Here is a 16293-nt window from a genome sequence, read left to right as displayed (position 1 = left end):
CTTTTACAAAGTCAGCAAGTGGGACTCTTCTGATGCCAAACAACCCTTGGTTATGAATTTCAGCTTGCATAGCCCATAGGCCAGCAGACCAAGAGAGGTGATTCTGCCACTCTACTCTGCTCTGATGAGACTTCACTTGGAGTACTGTGTCCAGCTATGGGGCCCCCAAGACTAGGAGAACATGGACCTGCTGAAGTGTGTCCAGAGGTGGGCCAAAAAAGATGGTCAGAGGACTGGAGCACCTTTCCTATGAAGACAGGCTGCAAGACTTGGGGTTGTTCAGCCTGGATAGGAGAAGGCTCTGGGGAGACTTTATAGCTGCTTTTCAGTTTCTGAAGGAGACCTAAAGGAAGGATAGGGAAGGACTGTTTAGAAAGGCTTGCAGCAATGGGATGAGGGCAATGGTTTGAAACTGGAGCAGGGTAGATTGAGGTTGGACTTAAGGAGGAAGTTCATTACAAACTTGATGGGGCCCTGAGCAACCTGATCAAGTTGAAGATGTCCCTGCTTACTGCAGGGGGGTTGGACAAGATGACCTTTAAAGGTCCCTTCCAACTCGGTGCATTCGGTGATTCTGTGAGATGTAAGATGTTCACTAATGACTTAGTTTGGGAATCAGGATGTTGTCTGCTGAAAGTCCTTGTCACTGGGTTAAGCTGTCTCCTTCAGAGGGAGATGATAATTACTACCACTAAAGAGAGTGAAATGTCTTTAATATGCAAACTACCTATTTATTTTTACTGAAGTACTCCCAGGTATTTGTGTCAGCAAATTAACTAAATGAAAAACAAATCAGATTAAGAGAATATGGATGCACAGACATGTACATAGAACATATTTGGAAAAACTTTTTCAGAAAGCTGTGTTACTGATGGTAAACAGTTTCATGATAGATCTATGATTCTATGATCAGTTTCCTCTTTCTGCCATTTTTTTTTTCTTTTTTAAGTTCAGGATTGCAGTTGGATACTACTATTTTTATCTCACTATTTTATAATAATGTGCTTTCCTGCTACTATGTAACAGTGTTATAGTACTGGGCTATGCGTGCCAGGATTCTGGTACTCACAGTGAGCAGTACATCAAACCCTCACATGAGTCTGTAGCTCAAAAACTCTTAATTTCCCAAAAGGTGACCCAATTTTTCAAACAAAATGGCCACCTGATGGAACGAACTCCAGCATAAATAATTCATCTCAGCATTAAGGTAGATTTGAGCAAAAGCAGAAACAGAATCCTCTAGAATTTAGAACATTTACAAGATGAAGACTTATCTTCTAGTGTATTGCAGAGCTGACCTAGTTTGCATGCTTTTTTTGTAGCAAAAACAGATATATCATTAGTCTTGGCTTAAAAGACATCAGTCATAATTACCATCTGGAAACAGTATCTGCTAAAGTGGGTGAAAGCATTTTAAGACCATTAACAGTGAAAGCATGGAGCTATACAATAGACACTGTTTACAGATTTTTCAGATGCCACACCACAAACAGTATTTCTTGCTTCTAGAAAGAGTTTGGTCTGCGTTTTTTTGCATCAGTGACTGATTCACTTGCCTTGATTGTTTTCCATAAACAGAGATAAGCATAAACAAGAACACATAAGAAACGTACTAGAAAACTCATCATACTTCAAGATAATAACATTACAATAATTAGAAAAAACAGGAAAAAACTTGGCATCCTTGACTCATTAAAGCAGACTGCTGAACACTCTCTTCATTATAATGCACTGCCACAGAGTGCTAAATTAATAAACTCTGAAGAAAAGAATTTTTCTTTGCTGATCTCCAAACATTTTTCTAGGAAGTCAAAGGACAGCAAAGCAAGCCTATTGGAACAATTATTATAACAATTTATTGGATGTACAAAACAATTGATGTGAGGACTCATTATTATTTTCAAACATAGTATCTCCTAAAAAGATGAGAGCAGCAATTTTAGGCATTGGTATGTGTCTAAATTTATTACCTAGAAAAACACATGTACTTTCCAACTAGTAATCTGTCTGGTAAGGACCTCTCTAGCTTTCTCTGTATATAATGTAATTTTCTTACACAAACACTGTGTTACTTTAGGATGTAATACTGGACTGTTTTAACAGTAAATGATAGGACACCTACAGGAAAGATGTGATGAAATTCCTTTCTGTGAGGCACTGGAACAGATTGCTCAGAAAAGTTCTTTATGTGCCCACCCTGAAAGTGTTCAAGGCCAGGTAGAATGGAGCTTTGAGCAACGTGATCAGGGAAGGTGTCCCTGCCCATGGCAGGAGGATTGAAACTAGATGATCTTTAAGGACCCTTCCAACTCAAATCATTCTGTGATTCTATGATATAGTACCAAGTCTTTAATGTACACAACTTTAATTATTTTTATTACCTCAATTCATAGAATCATAGAATATCTCAAGTTGGAAGGCACACATAAGGATCACTGAGACCAATTCCCAGGACATATTTTATTTAAATTTATTTCATTAAATATTTTAGTTAAATCTGATAAGGCATCTGTGATGCCATAAAAGTAAACATTTGAACTTATTTCCCTTTCATTCAAGTTTGAGCAAATTTTATACAATCTCTAGACCTGTATAATTTAAAAATACTCATTTCAGTTTGCTCCCAAGTGACATAGGACTAATGTTACATGTTAATTTACTGTCTTTCTTAAAAGGTCTCTGTAAGGCATATTTCTTTTCACATCATTGGTCTGATAAAAAGTTCATTTAAAGCACTGAGAAAATCTACAGATTTTAGATCTGGATAGTTTCTCCATTATCTCTTCCATTCCTATTCTCTTGTACATAAGTATTTTTCCTGGGGAAACTATGTATACATGCTATTTATATGCACTTAGGAGTGGATATGAAATAACAGCAAATGAAGGTAAGCTTCTGAGCTCTAGGTCTCACTTTAGGTCTTGGTGACTAAGCATAATATGCATGCCTTTGTTGTCAGGTACACTGAGCAAGGATGATTTGTCATCTGTGGACCAGGTAGTTTAAGGAGAAGATGTATGGAAGATCTTGGAGTGGAAGAAAGGGTGAGAGTTTAGACAAAATTGCACTGCACCCGTGGCAGTTTCACTACAGCTTCGTCTGTGACCTTATCGTCCTTGTACGATTATTTTCCACTTCAGCAAATGAATAACTATAACAGGATGCTAAAGACTTAGGAAAAAAAAAAACAACCAAGAAACCTAAAACAGTACAATCATTATAATAGCATTCCAGTCCAGGTGTTGTGTTTTGTAATTTTGGAAATTATCTGTACATAAATACACTGTAAAAATATTGTTATGCATAAAAATACTCACGTGAGCTTATTTTTGTTTGACTGTGCAGAGTCATCTTTTATCGTATGTAAGTACATATTACAGACACATATGAAATGCATACATTTTTAGTATAATACAAAGGCAGCCATAAAAAGATCAAAATGCTGTGGTAAAAAATTATTTTACTTCACTATAAAAGATTTTTCTAACATATACAAAACTCAACTCCAAAATGTAATACTTTAGAATTTTAATTGTGAAAGAAATAATTAAAAGATATTTTATGTTTATGTTAAATATACAAAGTGTTTAAATATCTTGTAGAACTAGTAACCCAGTTTTAAAATACCCTTTGTTCACATGTTACACAAATCTGTATATTTCAAACAACTTTGATCAAAAGAGGCAGCAGAGATCTTTATCTTGTATGCAATTCCAGTGACTTTAAGTGAAGGGCTGCTGATTTTGTTTTGAGAGATAAAATACTTAAAGGATTGGCTCCTCTGTTCAGTCTGCCACAAGGTAGTCCTAAACTGGGAATACTTAGTGTCTGTTGTTCTGCTACCTATGATTTTCTTAGGAACATTCTAGTTCAAATTTTACAATCAGTGACGGATTTTATCTATAATGCTTCCATTTACTTTAATTTTAATGAGTTAAGGACAGTTTGAAGAATTATTTGAAAATTAAATTAGTACACATTACCAAACATTTTGTAACAATCAGTGAAACAAAGAAAATCTTAAAATTGAGTTCTTACCCATTTATGTGGCTTGCCATGACAAGTGATTCTCATAAATTCAGATCTTTTTTTTTTTTTTTTATGCTCCAGTTTAGACAGAGCAATAACCTTTCATTTTAAACTGTAAAGGAACATGATAGGCAAGGACAAGAAAGGGAGAAGACAGCAGCAGGCTCAGTGGATTTCAGAGGATGTGTCTGAATAATGGATGTGTTAAAATCTCAAAACCTTATATTCACTATGCAAAATACAGTTGCAATATTAATGAGCAACCTGATCTAGTGTGAGGTGTCCCTGCCCATGGCACGGGGGTTGGAACTAGATCATCCTTGAGGTCCCTTCCAACACTAACAATTCTGTGATTCTGTGAGTTAGGGAGATGGTTGAGACCTCATGGTAAAGCAAATATTGGTAAATGGCAAGTATGTAATTAGAAAGGCCTTTCCAGGCAGAAATTTATCCAAGGAGCACCTCTTTCATTATAGTATGTTCTCCAGTAACGATTTAATAATTTAAAAGAGTACCAACTAGTAAAGTATCAGTAGAACTTCCTACTCAGTTTGCTATTTAAAGATGTAACCCAGTTTGCTTATAAGAGCTAAAGGAGTAGCAACTTATTTAGCCTGAAGACATATAACATATTTCTAATTTAAAAATAAAAGTAATCCATTCTGCTAATGAATGTTTGCACTGTCAAGAAATCCATCCATGATCATAAACACAACAGGTAGCAACTACTGTTGGGTCAACATTCCTCAGTAGAAGATCCTGTTTCAGCTATTCCCAGTTTTCACAGAATCACAGGATGTTAGGGGTTGGAAGGGACGTTGAAAGATCATCTAGTCCAACCCGCTGCCAGTGCAGGATCAACTAGAGCAGGTCACACAGCAATGCATCTAGGTGGCTTTTGAATGCCTACAGAGAAGGAGACTCCGCAACCTCTCTGGGTAGCCTGGTACAGTGTTTTGTCACCCGCACATAAGGAAAAAATTTTCCTTATGTTCAGTTGGAACCTCCTATGCTCCAGCTTGCAACCATTGCCCCTTGTCCTATCATTGGGCTCCGTCCTCCTGACACTCACCCGTCACATATTTATAAACATGAATGAGGTCACTCCTTAGTCTCCTCCTCTCCATGCTACAGAGACCCAGCTGTCTCAGCTTTTCCTCGTAAGACAGATGTTCCACTTTCTTCATCATCTTTGTGGCTCTGTGCTGGACTCTTTGAAGCAGTTTCTTGTCTTTCTTGAACTGAGAGGCCCAGAACTGGACACAATATTCCAGGTGCAGCCTCACCAGGGCAGAGTAGAGAGAGAGCAGAACCTTTCTCAACCTAGTAGCCATACCCCTTCTAATAGACCCCTGGATGCCATTGGCCTTTCTGGCCACAAGGGGACATTGCTGGCTCATGGTCATCCTGGCTGTCCACCAAGACTGCCTGGTCCTTTTCCCCAGAGCTGCTCTCCAAGAGGTCAGGCCCAACCTATACTGGTACATGGGGTTGTTCATTCCCAGTTTTAGTTAAAAAATAAATAAATGTTCATTTACTCTCTTAATGATGTAGAGGTTCTGGATGAATAAAGTATGCTATAGAAGCTAAGGAATAAAGACAGGGAAAGAAACTGAGCATAGACCCCTGGAAGTCAGAAATGTGAGATAGAGAAACTGAAGGCAATGCAACGAAAGGAGCAGGTGGAGAATAACAGAGATATAGAAAGATGTTACTACCCTGTTTACTAAAAGAGATGCCTTCAGTAAGTAAGGAAACCCCAAAAGGGATCAGTAAACAAATCAATAGTATGACAGAGATCAAAAACCAGATGCAAGATGGAGATATGACTGATTCAAAAGCCAAGAAAAAGATTGGTAAGTGTGATGAATAGAAAGTGGTCAGTTGTGGCTCTGCTAAGCGCTTGGGAATAGCAGCTCCTCCTGAGCTCATGTATAGCTCCCCAAATTACTTGATATTTTACATTAATCTCATGTCTTAGTTTTCCATTTATGAAAAGGAGATAGCAATAACTACTCACTTCACAGGGACATTGTAAAAATAAATGTATTAATGTTCATGAAGCGCTTGAATGCTGTAATGATGAGCACTATAAAAAGCTTCTGAGGAAATTAATTTTGTCTTCAGAGCAGGTTTTGAATAGTCTGAATTAATGAAGGTTGGGAGGCTGTGCACTGAACAATAGGAGATAGAACACTGTTCAGTAAGTGAGCAGTAATTTTTCTGTGACCTAGTCTAAGAGATCCAATGCAAAAAAAAAAAAAAAAAAAAAAGTGATTGCATGACAGATCTGTATTGTAGGACTCTTGCATGCAAGATGAAATTCAGATTGTATAGACAAGGATAAATTCCTCACCCTGCACTTTGGAGGTTTGATCTTTCACCTCTAATAATATTCAGTGTAATATTCAATGTGTAGGCAGACAGACAGTATATAAGGTTCTGACTTAAAGCATTGTCTTTTAATTAGTGTGGTGTATAGAATGGGTCGGTGGGTGGGCTCAAGATTTACATATTTATAGAATCTAGAGGGCATTTTTACATATTTCCATGCTTGACGAGCTATAGGGCTGAAACCTAATTAAAAGATTTCTTGGGGTTTTTTATTGTTTAGCTGTGTATGTGTTTGTATATGAAGACATATTGCAATATATTTTATGGAAAGGATTTGCTTTTTCTAATGTATATACACCATGTTGTATAAAATCAGTTTCTGACACATGGCTTTTAAAGTCAGTACAGAAGAAATTCTGAACTTCTGAGGCCTGATGTGAAGATATAACACATCTGCCCAGTCTCACTGAATTTAAGACAATTGGTTTGGGTACATGAAATTATCATCACATGCTAGTCATCAGATGCTTTAGATGTTATCAATGTCACTAGTGAGAAATTATTCTTGGAACTTCTTTTGATTTTATCCTCAAAATTCTAAGACATGCTTGTGGCCACCTCCCAAGTACAGGGTCTTGACAGACTCTTGGCAGGGGACTGAGCAGGAGGCTGAGGTTTGCTAGAAGCTGATAAAGATCAGCTGCATGCCCCCAGACATCAGCGGGTGCCTCTGGACCCAGAAGTCCTTTTGTTGCTTGGAGAACTTGGCCCTCCAATTAAGAAACTGACCACAGCCAAACTCTCAAGGGTATAAATGGACTTCTGCTCTCCACACAGAAGCAACCTGGCAGTCAGAGATTTCCTCACTCTCCTTGGTGACTATATCTGGGAACTCATGGGCAGATTTTCCTTTTCTGAGTGTGTGTGTGTACAGATTTTGATTCATCTCTGCAAATAGTTTAATTAGTTGCACAACAGTGTTTTCCTAGCTGACATCTGAATCTGTGATTTTATTGTATCGGATGGAGAGCAGACTAATTGCAATAAATCCACAGTTTTCAGGTGGCTGTGGCCACCTCTTTTGTTGGTGCCTCCACAACAGTGCTTTATAAAATAGTGAAATTGCCTTCTTCATGACTTTGAAAGCAAAATATCACAAATAAAATGCATAATTACTACAGCTGAAAACACAACTTCTATGTTGACAAAACTTCTATGTTGACAACACTTCCCATCTTTGCAGCATTAGATAGTTAAATTGACTTTATCAGTGTGCTCTGAACATTAGAGAAAATACCAAGAAGAACAAAGGACAGATTAGCCCTGGAACAGTTTCAAAGTTATACCACTGAAGTATTAAAATTATTAATAGGCATCATGGATGTTCTAGGAGCCTCAGCTTTTACTACCTAGTACATTTTAAGTGTGGATATACTTTTACCATTCTTTTCTTCTCCTGTCCCTAAACTCGATGCTTATCTTTCTGTTTCTGATATCTCATACTTCATATGAAATCTGTTGTATAAGCTGTCCATGTGGAAAACTAGAGAAAGGCAACCATTGAATTCAAAGTCATATGGAGATTAATTTTAACTCTTTTCTATTTTTTTCTTGCAAGTTTTTATTAAGCTATCTAAAAGGCTTATCTTTATTCCTTTTAATTTCCTTTGTCAGTCTAACTCAGCTTGACTTCTACCAATTCTCATGTTATCCATATGTTTCACAACCTTCAGGATGTTGTTTTCTTTGATGATTAATCTCCTTCATTCACTTTAGCCTTTTGTTAAACTTAATATATCCTCTGCAGTGTTCTTAACTCAGCTGGAACTCAGTTCTTTCCTAGAAGTTTTAACCTTCTGGGTTTCAAAAGTATTACCAAAGCTGACTCTGCTACTTTTATATTCAGTGCTGCTCCTGAGTTGATCAGTTTAAACGCCTTGTCCACTTCTCTCTTCTTCCCTTCCAGCCTTGTGCTTCTCCCTTCTCTGTACTATCTTAAGTACCTGTGCACCTGTATTTATAAATGGAAAAATAACCTGTTAGATGACTTTACTTTTTAACCAGATCAGGAGCCTGATCTGCTTCTCAGGAAAGCCACATATGTGCCAGGATAATTGAGGGAGCACACTGAGAGCAGAAATGCCATGGCAGGCCTACAAATACCATGCAAGAAATCTCTCATGACAATCTGAAACACTTAGAATGCTGTGAACTGAGACATGACATAATTGCCAAAAGTCAACCTGAGTTAGAAGTTCAAAAGGAAATTTAGAAAGTGTCATCTTGTCTTGACACAGAATTCTACTTGAGCCTTTAAAATTTATCCTATTTACTAATGCTGCTCTTAATTATTGTCATGTCTATTTAAATGCCAAGACTAATGGTTCATTAGCATGATAGATTGTATTGTAACAAGATAGGTAAGTAGGTTACAGTGATAGGACTAAGGGGAATGGAATAAAGCTGGAAGTGGGGAGATTCAGGCTGGACATGAGGAAGAGGTTCTTCCCCATGAGAGTGGTGAGAGCCTGGAATGGGTTGTCCAGGCAGGTGGTTGAGGCCCCATCCCTGGAGGTGTTTGCAGCCAGGCTGGATGAGTCTCTGGCCAGCCTGATCTAGCGTGAGGTGTCCCTGCCCATGGCAGGGGGGTTGGAAGTAGATGATCCTTGTGGTCCCTTCCAACCCTGACTGATTCTATGATTCTATAGGCAGGGTAAACACCAGCCTTCCAGTGCTGCAGAGAAATGTACAATGCTAAAATGAGATGTACTATGCATTCTTAAATGATTGCTGTAATTACGTTTCAAACCATGTCTTCTTACAAGACTGGTTTCTATTAATGCTTCCACAGAATACAAAATAAAAGATGTATTATTTAAAGTACATTTTCGGAGTTAAAGACTGAGCAGACCTGAAAACTGAGAATACTTTCTTTTGGTGTAAAATCTTAGGTACCAATAAATGAACTTGTTAAGATTAATAAATCTTATTTCTGTTTGAATAATTTGAAATAATCACAATTTTGGGGGTGTTTGATTCATATGAGGACCAATGAGATTGAAGTTATGCCTACATGCAATTCAAGTGGAATGTGACAAAAAATGTTGCTCAGTAAAGTACATCCAGAATCAATAACATTTCCTGAAGGTAGTAACTTATGGTGAATATCAAATTTGCACTGCAGTGATACATAATCCCTAATTAGGGGCCTGACCTCAACTTTCCATGCTACCTTTGTGCTGATTCTACCAAGCAAAAGAATAAATACCTCTGGGATGCTGCTTTAGAGCTTCCTGACTTTGGGCTCTCACCTTTGTCAAAATGCTTCTCAGTGATTTCACCACAGAGAAGTCGAATGAAAGAATGAGTTAGTTTGTACAGAAAAACGAGCTTCCTTCAGAAGAACAAGAAAAGTCCAACATTTCTGCCTTACAGAATATCTCCAGAACACAGTCCTGCTTAGTGTGATCTTCTCATGTTTGTGCATGTCACTTGGTTTCTTCAGACTTAATCCTCTGTATTAAGATGTCTGTCACATGTATTTTATAACTGATACATCAAGGTGGAGACTTAGATTTATGGCAAGATCTAGACCAAACTAGACCAAAATTTAAGTAGCTTTGTTGAGTGCTTTTTAGAAATAAATATTTTCATAACTTCATATAATAAAAGTCATAAAATTACATTACTTCATACAACTATGGCATGTCTGATGCCTATATTAAAGATGCAGTGCATGCATTTCTCCTAATATGCTGAAGACTCTCGATTCAAGATACTCAGATTTTGCCTGAACTAGTACAGTGAAAAATATCAAGAAATACACTCCTGCACTGGATATTCAACATGAACACTGTCACAACATTAGAAGCTTACATAGGATTCTTTGCTGGGCACCACAGAGTTCTCCAAGACAATTCTTGTCACGATCTGGGTGTTAGCAGGAGTGATTAGGGTATATGCCCAAAGGATGTATTAGAGGTACTCTGTGTCTTGGGAGGCAAAAGAGTTTAGAAGTGTGGTGATAGACCTTTCTGTATGATTTGTTATCTGTGTTAGGAAATGTTAAATTTACTAGCATAGACACAGAATTCCTTTTGGAACTGAAAAGATTATGATTCAAGAGAGCAGAGAGAAGATAAAAGAGAATTTCTGAACTCTCCTTTTCAAGAAAATAAATAATTTGGTTTTGTAGATAGGAAATAACTGGGTTTCCTCTGCTTCTTAAGTTATCTAATAGAGTTAGTCTTTAAATTCTGATGTAGAAATGAAAAAATAGAAATTTACTGCAATTCTCAGATATCTTCAAAAGCAGAACTAAAGGGACAGAAATGCATAAAGCAGGTCTACCAGAGCTCCTTGCTGGTCTTATGCTATTATGGACAAGTCATTGCAAACAGAGCCAGGAGACTACCTCTGAACACACGTTGCATGCTTTGTATGGAAGAGGAGTTCCAAGAGAAAAAGTGTTGGGTTTTTTTTTTTTTTTTTTTCTGAGCTTTCAGTGTATATCACTCCTGAATGTAGTTGAAGTTGCATGAAGTTTACTGTCTGGCAATAGGCATTAATGGCTGGTGGGGAAATTTGAACCATAGATAAATATTTATTTATTTTGCTGTTCTTTACAGAAAGAGTGGATGTTGTCCTCACAGCTTTAGGTGACCTCTCAAAAGCTGGTTTTATTTATTCATCCAGAATTGTTTTTGGACTTGGATGAAAAATTCACCCATGTAAAGCAAAATGAAAGGCATCATCAAAGATTCACCACAGCCAACAGTGTTGAACCCAGGTCTATCTTTTCCAATAGGGAAGCTTCCTTAAGAATTCCAGGATAAAAGGAGCTCTACTCAGTTCTGCTATTTTTAAGGCATTCATTTTATTATTCTAAGCTATTTATTCACTTTAAGAAAGAAAGGATCAAGAAATGAATGGCAGAAAGCTTAATTAAACCTATTATGTGTCTATCATGATGACACTATGGTAACAAATCCATATAGAGTGTTTCAGCTTTTGCTTTAGAAATCCTCATGTTTAACAACAACAGAGTTTAAGCATGTGATTAATTTTGGGCATGTACATCATCCCATCAACTTCAAAAAAGATTATGCAAATACTTTAAGATTTAATACCTTTTGAGACTAGGGCCAAAGATTTTAGCAACTTGCACCATTGAACATAGTTGTGTAAGCTGAATGTTTCTATAAACAATGAACTGAGTACTGCTAAAGGTAAAATTCAATTAACTTGGTTTTCCAAAGCTGAAATTAAACAAAAATTTGACCCAAAGCTTCACTTTTTCACTGTTTTCATATGAATAAATATGTTTCAGTGTAAAATTCTATCTGATTCTCTTAGCAAAAGAAAAAGCTAAATCTGCAGAATTGGAAAGTAGATGTGTGCAACTGGCTTCAACATTTATGTGGAAAACCTTGACTTGGGGATTTGGTATGAATCCTGCAGTCACTGAAGACCTTATTCTTGAAACCTTGTTTTGTAAAAAAGATCCCACTAATACTTAGTCATCTTGGGTTCACTGAATTAAGTTTGTCAATTAATAAACTATGAATAAGATACAACTAGTCCTATACACAAAGAACTTTCCCTGGCAGGTATACCTGTTTTGCATGCATTTCCTCAAAACAGCAGCTTGAAATTACATAGAAAAAAAAAAAAAAAAACAGAAAATTTTATGCTGCAAATCACTATTGTAGCTGTATCTTTTCTTAACCAGCTTCATAACATTATCCACATTATTGTGATGGTTTGAATAAAGTAATGTTCAACACAGATTGTATTACAAGATGATCAGGGAAAGTAAAAATATGTAAGCATGACTGTGGTCTGGATGATCAGGTAGTGAAGTGGATTGAGAACTGGTTGAAGGGAAGAAGTCAGAGAGTTGTGGTCGGTGGCATGGAGTCTAGTTGGAGGCCTGTATCTAGTGGAGTCCCTCAGGGGTCAGTACTGGGATCTGGATGAGGGCAAAGAGTATACTGTCATCAAGTTTGCTGACGACACCAAAGTGGTTGGAGTGGCTGACACACCAGAGGGTTGTGTTGCCATCCAGTGAGATTTAGACAGGCTGGAGAGCTGGGCAGAGAGAAATTTAATGAAGTTTAACAAGGGCAAATGTAGAGTCTTGCACCTGGGAAAGAGCAACCCCATGTAGCAGTACAAGTTGGGGACAGACCTGTTGGAGAGCAATGAAGGGAAAGAGGACTTGGGTGTCCTAATGGATGGAAGGGTGACCATGAGCCAGCAATGTGCTCTGCTGGCCAAGAAGGCCAATGGTATCCTGGGTTGTGTTAGAAGTGGTGTGGACAGTAGGTGGAGAGAGGTTCTCCTCCCTCTCTACTCTGCCCTGCTGAGGCTACATCTGGAATATCATGTCCAGTTCTGGGCCCCTCAGCTCAAGAAAGACAGGGAACTGCACAGAGTGTCATAAATCCCAGCACAGAGTGTCATAAATCACATCACAGAGCCACAAAAATGATTAAGGGAGAGGAACATCTTCCTTATGAGGACAGACTGAGGGATCTGGGGCTCTTCAGTTTGGAGAATAGGAGACTAAGAGGTGACCCCATTCATGTTTATAAATACTTAAAGGGTGAGTGCAAGAGGATGGAGCCAGGCTCTTCTCATTGATGCCCAATGACAGGACAAGGGGCAATGGGTGGAATTTGAGGCATAGGAAGTTCCATGGAAACAGGAGGAAGAATTATTTCACTGTGAGGGTGACAGAACCCTGGAACAGGCTGCTCCAGAGGGTTGTGGAGTCTCCCTCCCCAGAGATACTCAAGACCTGCCTGGATGAGTTCCTGTGTGACCTGGTACAGGTGATCCTGCTTTGGCAGGGCAGTTGGACTAGATGATCTCTTGAGGTCCCTTCCAGCCCTAACACTCTGTGATTCTGTGATTCTGTGGTTGTTTTCTCAGTTTCTCATTTTGATCTCTCACTTCAGCTTGTTCTCTTATTTTATCCTATTTAATATTATTTAGCTTTGCGTGGTTTAGGAAAAAAAATGTTTATATTGTAATGTGATCCAATATTTTATTCCATTACATATTTTGGACTTAACATGAAAAATTGAAGTTTTTCTCATGAGTGTCAAAATGAAATAAATTCTTTATAAATGAATACTAGGAAATCATGGAGTATACCTAACAAGATGTCTGGGGAGTGTGTTGGCAAGAAAGAAAACATGGATCATTAAGCTCATTTCTTAAGAGGTGAATTCACTAACAGGCTGTCAGAATTATGCCTTAAATGAAAAGAAAGGGTGCAGACTGTCTCCCCAGAAAAATATTCATTTGTATGCCTGCATCATGACTGACTTAGTATTCTGTATATTACTGGACAATGATGGTAGCTCATCAATTGGAAATGGACATTTAATTGTATCTAATCCATACCCTTCTCTCTAGATTAAATGAGAAAATAGATTTAATTGTTAAAAAAAAAAAAAAGGAAAGAAAGGAAAAAAGGAACTTTATACAAAGAAGCCAGTAATAATAAGATTAATAAAATTGAGGTTAATAAAAGTGATTTTTCCACAAATGAGAGATGAGGTATTATTTCCTCCTACCACTTCTCTATTTTCTTTAGCCCAGCCTGTAAACATCAGAGATGGTAGACTTGTGAAAGGTTGAACAAGCCAGAGAAAAGCAATTATTGTTTGTGACCTAATGTAATACCGAGATTGTACATGTGGCAAAGGTAAGCACAAAATAGATTTACTGTTGTAGACAGAATTATAGTGCAGTGTTCCAGAGACTGTGGAGCCCAGCATAAAAATATGCAGCTGTCGTGCAATAAAGTAGGTAGATTTAGCCAATTTGGAATATCTCTCTTTCTTTTTTTTTTTTTTTTCCCTTAGAATGTACAGATGCAAAAAGTAGCTAACACTGTGAAAATAGTATTAAAGTTTAAATTTTCAATCCTCCTTTTAGGCTACTCAGATTTCTATCAACAGAAATGAGAGGAAATAAGAGACCAAACTAAACCCATCTAAGAATATATGTGTGCTTAGTCCGTAAGTTACTTCATAAAACTCTTACACTTTGTTATTAAGTTTCATATCCTCAAAAGACTTTTGATGTTATGCAGTTCTTTAAAACTACTAGATCTCCAGCAAAGTTTGGTTTATTGCTTATATCAACTATAAGTTTCCTATGGTTGCTTTATTTGGCTGATCTTGCCTTCATATACACATATTTTTTCTTAATACAGTAAGAATTTAAACTACAATAACAGTGCTTTCCTTTTCTATTTACACTGTCTGCAGAACCTTTAAAGGTATTTGGGGTTTGAATAACTCTTCCATCAAGCTAGCCACACCTAGAACTACAAAATTTATTACTGTTAAGATAGGCTAAAGGAATTCAATAATTATTCCTCTAATGCACTTGCATTTTAATGAATGGATTAGATTCTTGTTAAAAGAACAATATGTTTCACATATGAGCTAGTCCACATGATTTTGAAATATAAATGACATTTGCAGCTGCAGCAAAGTGACAGCTTTTAATTCTTTTGACAGCCTGCTATAAGCAAACTTCTGAAATGTGACTTGAAACATACAGGTTTTGTGCTCAAGAATCCCCATTTGCTTGACATTTTGTCAGTGTTATATTTAGACTTTTTCCCTCCCTATTTTTCTGCATAAAATTCTATTGAAGATGATTTGAACTCCTGACAAATATTTGCTTTTATTGAAAATTATTTCTCTTAATTTCTGTTGCCATATGGGCCTTTTTATATTTAATTCTTTTTTTCCTAACTTTCTTAAAATAGTATAAACCAGCATGACTTAGAGCATGAGAGCTCATAGGTAGTGAAAAGAAGAGTACTTTTTCTGTTTTTAAACCTTCATAAATACTTGCTATGATAGTTTAGGACAGACATTGAACTGCACGTAACCAGTCTTTCCACTTTGCTCCATAAAAATAACAGTAATACAGGAGGCTATTTCAAATGTTGTGTCTCTAAATATGTATAAAATAATGTTTATTTGTTACCTCTTTCAAATCCAAAGACAACATGTAAGTATTTCAAAGTCTCATTTTAACTTTTCACACATATGAGGATTATCTAGTACATAAACATTTATATTTGTAATGCATCACCAGTGTTGAACTACATGATAACAACCATAGCAACTTGGCTTTTGGACACGCAGTTGTGATCCAGTGCAATATAACTCCTCCAAGTTTTGTGATATTTTGCATAGGCACATTTCAGCACATGCTTTTTTTTTGCTGCAAGACAGTGTCAAAGGCCTTGTATAATGATCCCTGCTGTTTCCTTTTGAGATGTGTGCCTTTTCTCTCTTTAATTAGAAGAACTGCTCTTCAAGCTGCCAAGACATAACTATTTTCCACAGCAGTACAAATCATGCATTCAAGCAAGGCATCGAACTTTTTTTTTTTCTTTTTTCTGTGAGAGTAATAAGTTTGTAAGCTTCTGGAATCCAAAGCTTTCAGTGAGAAAGGGGAAGCTGAATGCCATTCTTGTAGCTCTGTATCTCATAATCAGAAACGTCTTGGTTTATCCTCGGGATTATAAACTACTGTTCAAGCCATTAGAGCATTAGAGGAAAATTGCAGGACGCTGATTACTTTAATTAATTTAAGGCTAAAGCCTTCTCTCACAGAAATATTTTTCAGTTCTTTATTTTCTCTTACTGAAAATAACTGAACACATGCAACCTTGTTGTAAACAATCAATACTATAAAATACCCTAGTTCAACTATACTGAAATTTAATAGTACAGTATTTCATCATAACTATGGCATTGAAAAAAATTCTTGTATTTATTTCAGGGCAACGTAAGCTACTCTTTCTCTTGTCTATCTCTATCTATACATATAACTCTTTAGATCTCAGTGCTAATTAGTGAATGAACATAGTCTAATCTAAAGAACATTTAA

The 16293-nt window shown here is 37.0% G+C and overlaps 1 protein-coding gene across 1 annotated transcript in view; it reads right to left on the bottom strand.

Moving 5' to 3' along the window:
• CNTN5 (contactin 5) overlaps positions 1 to 16293 on the bottom strand; it is a 265100-nt gene that overhangs the window by 224064 nt on the left and 24743 nt on the right. The gene's annotated exons all lie outside the window — the stretch shown is intronic.

The sequence above is a fragment of the Indicator indicator genome, chromosome 1 (assembly GCF_027791375.1).
Source record: "Indicator indicator isolate 239-I01 chromosome 1, UM_Iind_1.1, whole genome shotgun sequence".
Taxonomy (NCBI): Eukaryota; Metazoa; Chordata; class Aves; order Piciformes; family Indicatoridae; genus Indicator; species Indicator indicator.
Note: the sequence above shows the minus strand (reverse complement) of the source record. Positions and strands in the feature narration are given on the sequence as shown.